The sequence below is a fragment of the Microtus oregoni genome, unplaced genomic scaffold, assembly GCF_018167655.1.
Source record: "Microtus oregoni isolate MIOR12 unplaced genomic scaffold, Mior012 000004F_ref0000308, whole genome shotgun sequence".
Classification (NCBI taxonomy): Eukaryota; Metazoa; Chordata; class Mammalia; order Rodentia; family Cricetidae; genus Microtus; species Microtus oregoni.
In genome coordinates this window covers 50,166,117-50,170,361 of record NW_024543063.1, presented here as the reverse complement: position 1 = coordinate 50,170,361, position 4,245 = coordinate 50,166,117, and the positions used below count along the sequence as shown (strand labels likewise).

The window sequence follows — 4,245 nt, the reverse complement described above, 5'->3', positions numbered from 1 at the left end:
GCTGTGTGCCACTTGAGAATATTGTGTTTTATAAAGGAAGCACGACTATGCAGTTATCCTTCTCTCTCTCTCTCTCTCTCTCTCTCTCTCTCCCTCTCCCTCTCCCTCTCTCTCTCTCTCTCTCTCTCTCTCTCTCTCTCTTTGCTTTGGCAAACAATGCTTAATTAATCAGTTTTGTACTTATCACAAGGAATGTATTTTCTTTTTTTTTTTTTTAATATGGAACGCTTCACGAATTTGCGTGTCATCCTTGCGCAGGGGCCATGCTAATCTTCTCTGTATCGTTCCAATTTTAGTATATGTGCTGCCGAAGCGAGCACAAGGAATGTATTTTCAATGGGTATACTCTTCAAAGGATATAAGATCCCAGTGTCTACCATCAAGTGCCCTTTGACTCTTTGTGGGTGATTGGGAGGCATCTGAGTTGTTCAGAGTATACTGTGGGAGGAAAGAATAACTGGAGGAGGAGAGTCTTCCAGGTGGTAGGAAATAATAAACATAAAAGTGTATTTGCCTTCACTATATCTGAGCTCTAGAATGAGAACGGTGAATGCGACTGTTAATGGGCAGGAAAGAAGGGAAGGTGTGTCTACTTCCAAGTTAATGGACGTAAAAGCAAACAACGGTCAGCCACAGAAAAGAAAAGAAAGCATCGGCACTGGATATTCTTGCAATCACTGACCAACTCAACTTTACTCTTTACACCTGGGTATGAGTTGCTTGCTCCAGAAAGCCGCTTCATTAACTAAAATGACTCCAGTACGATATGATAGCTGATTCATTAAAAGGGGATTTCTTGTTGACAGAATACAAAGCACTAATGGCCTTAAGGATGGGTGTTTAGGTTTGTATGTACACATGCCATTAAATAATCTTAAATATAAAGGCATTACTTTTTCATTCCAGTCAATTATTTTGTTAATAATTTCTCTTTGCTATTTGGCTATTGCTTTCTGACTTGCTCTTTAACAGCATCTTTTTCTTTTCTATAGAGAGTAGGCATTTGGCTTAGCATCTTTATGAAGCAACCATTTTTATATTTTTTTCATTGTAGTTATGTTTAAATAACTTCTACTCATGTAAATTAAAAATTATTCATTTATAAGAGAGACAAACATCTTCTTAATAACTATATTTTAAAATTTAAATCGACACTATTAAATTCTGAAAAATACTCAAGTTGATGAAGGGGAAAGTATGGATAATAGTATTATTAATTTCCCCCAGGATCATGCAACAGTAATGATTTTTAATTGTGCTTTTTTTTTTTTTTTAAGCAGGATTGGTGGATGGCACCAACTCTGCCTTGATCTCGTCAGATGATTCTAGAAATCAAATCAGCTCAAAGACTGTATGGTTCACTTTAGATAATGGGTGTGTGTGTCTGTGTTAAGGTGATAACCCTCACATAATGTCCACTAAAGTTCTCATGACAGTGATCACAATTAACTGAAATGAACAAACAAACAAACTAAAAGCAACCTTCCCATGAACCAGGAAGAACATAACTAAAGATGTTTTGACCATTGGTATCCTAAATCCTGTTTGGGGTTAATTTAACAGTTGAAAGATTAAACCCAGTTTAAACAAAGAATCTTAAGAACTCACACTTAAAAGCATGTTTTAGAAAAATAAACACAACTAATTTAATTTCAACTTCTCCAAACTCTCAACCAAAACATATGGCAGATGCTTGAAATGTAGAAATCAAACCCCAAATTCCAGGCATGCATCTCTTTGTACTCAGAGAAAGAAAAAGTGAATCCATAATTGTCCTGTTTTGGCTGTTTAATTTTTCTTTGTCTGAATTCCGTAAATGGAATTACATCGTAACTGTAATTTCTGGTTCACATGGTATTTATAGTTATCTACCATTCTTTGAGATAGTGTGGAGTTTTTCATTGTACTAAACTTTCCAAGATTTTCCTCTTCATCTTCATACCCAATAGACTGAAATCTTTCCTGGGAAACTGATTAAGATGACAGGTTTTTAGGTCACAAGTTGAAAGATTTCTAATACTTGCAGACATTCCCTGTCTAGGAATGTTTGTTAATTTGAGACCCCTTCCTCTCCATGTGTATCTTTAATGTCCCAACCAGCTGTCTCCCATAAAAAGATATTTCTGTTTTTAGTTGCAAATCTGTTTAAAGATAAAATTCACTCATAAATGCACAGCCACATGCAAAGACTATTTTTCTGCTGACACTATAGAAGTATCTCCAGATGAAAAATATTAAAGTTTGTTTAGAAATAGAAATTGCATTCTTCTGCCCTTAATGGGGACCCTATGTTCATAGATTTTTCCAGTACTCTCTGTGGCCTTCTCTGAACCTCTGTTGACAAACACCATATTGTGTTACTTCTATCATTTAGTCCTTCTCTTGCCAAGTAAGCAAAAAGATTTGGTATATTCTGATTTCAGAAATTAACTCCTGTTTAGTATTTCTGAATTGAGGAGCTAACTCCTTGTTAAGGCAAGTATTAGCCGCATGGAGAAAGCAACGAAAGACGAGCATTCTGTGAGAACCACACATTACCTAGGAAATTACTATTACCCCTATTGCTCTTCTTATTGGGCTATGAGATTCTTATTCCACAAAGGCTTGAATGACAAAATGTGTTCTCTTCTTTCTAAAAGCTAGCACTATGCATGTAACAAAGTAGTTAATCAATGCTAAAGCATTTTGGCTATCATTTGAATTTCTATAGCATATATTATTCATATAATTATACAAAAAGAAAGCATTGTAGTCTTCCCCTGTTCTTTGTGGCTTAGATTACCATTCCTTCTTGGATATTTCTCCCTAGTTCAGCTAAGCTAAATATGGGCTTTTTCAAAGGTCTTCTTTTTCAACGTTTTGTTGAGTAAATCTTTCACAGCCATGCATGGTTACATGTTGAAATACATTTAATAGATGACTCCCCTACTTACTGTGATCACAAGGTGAACAAAGGCAAGTGAAGCAGATCGTCACCTACACACCATATATTATGTACAGAGTTACTCCCACCTCCATTTTACAGACAAGAGGTTGGCAGCTCATGGAGACATAAAGCATACGTGCTCACAACAGAGCCATTAGGTTCGTAGGATTTGAAAACATTAGCTGTTCCTTTCATGTTATGGGAACTGCATGCTTCATGTGAAAAAAAAATGAGGGGGAATTGTAATTGAGCCCTAAGATATTCAAACTCTGTGGTTAATTACCATGTAATCTACTTTCTCTCATTTGGTCCTGACTTCTGAAGAGATATATAATGATTTTTATGTCTAAGGATATGAAGTCTGCATAATCTAGGTGGACTGCCTCAGGACTTAGAACAATCTCATGGGTGCATGCCAGCATCAGAGATCTCCATGTTTTGTGAGATGGTGTCTGATAACCTCCATTTAATAGCCCCAGAACAGTGGCAGGCCAAAATTATCAGTCACGGACTATGGGATTATTCAGGAGGACATTCTTACCTTTGTAGTTAAGATACACGGTGCCTTGAAGCACTAACACTGGGTCTAAAAATAATCCATTTCTCCCTAAATATAGCTTCTGCCTGGTCATTTGAAGACTGCTTTAATGAGCTTATTGCTATAACATGGCCACAACATGACTCTATCCCCTTATTTACCAATTGTACAAATGGTCAAGCCCATCTACTCTAAGAGAGTTGTCTATCACTATTCCAACCTTTCAAATGGAATGCCCAAAACCCTAGAGGAAAAAGCACTGGGCAAAGCTTCCTTCATGATCAATTCCCGATAAATTCTTCACCTACCTGACCATACGCTGTGCTCTGAGTTCTTTTTTCTTCTCATGCCATCTGATTTTTTCCCACAGGATGCATTTCCTCAGAATGCATGCCTATTACCCATAATCACTCAACTTATTCTGTATAAACTGTGTATGTAGGAGTACATGAGTGTGTTTGCACATGTATATGACAGGTGAAGTATGTACATGCGTGCTGGGGAACCAATAAGATGTTCCCATAAGGAAAGATATGTGAAAAAAAAATTTAACGTAGGTGGACTTAACTGATTCTCCTAAATAGTGTTTATTTTGTTTGTTTGTTTTTGTGCCAATTCGCGTTTTTCTCTTCATTGTCTACAAAGTCTCCCAGTGTGAGCATGACATTTTGTTATTATAATCCCATCATACCAGTGTCTCCATGTGTTAATTTTTATCTTATGACAGGAAGAAGAGCCCTGGAGCAATAGTGGTTCTTCAGTGTCATCCAAACCCCCTCAC

General features: G+C 36.8%; 1 non-coding gene across 1 annotated transcript; it reads right to left on the bottom strand.

Moving 5' to 3' along the window:
- Positions 1 to 213: 213 nt before the first annotated feature.
- On the bottom strand, positions 214 to 320 carry LOC121447693. The gene has a single exon (XR_005974223.1). It is a non-coding gene; the product is annotated as a U6 spliceosomal RNA (small nuclear RNA).
- Positions 321 to 4,245: the final 3,925 nt, after the last annotated feature.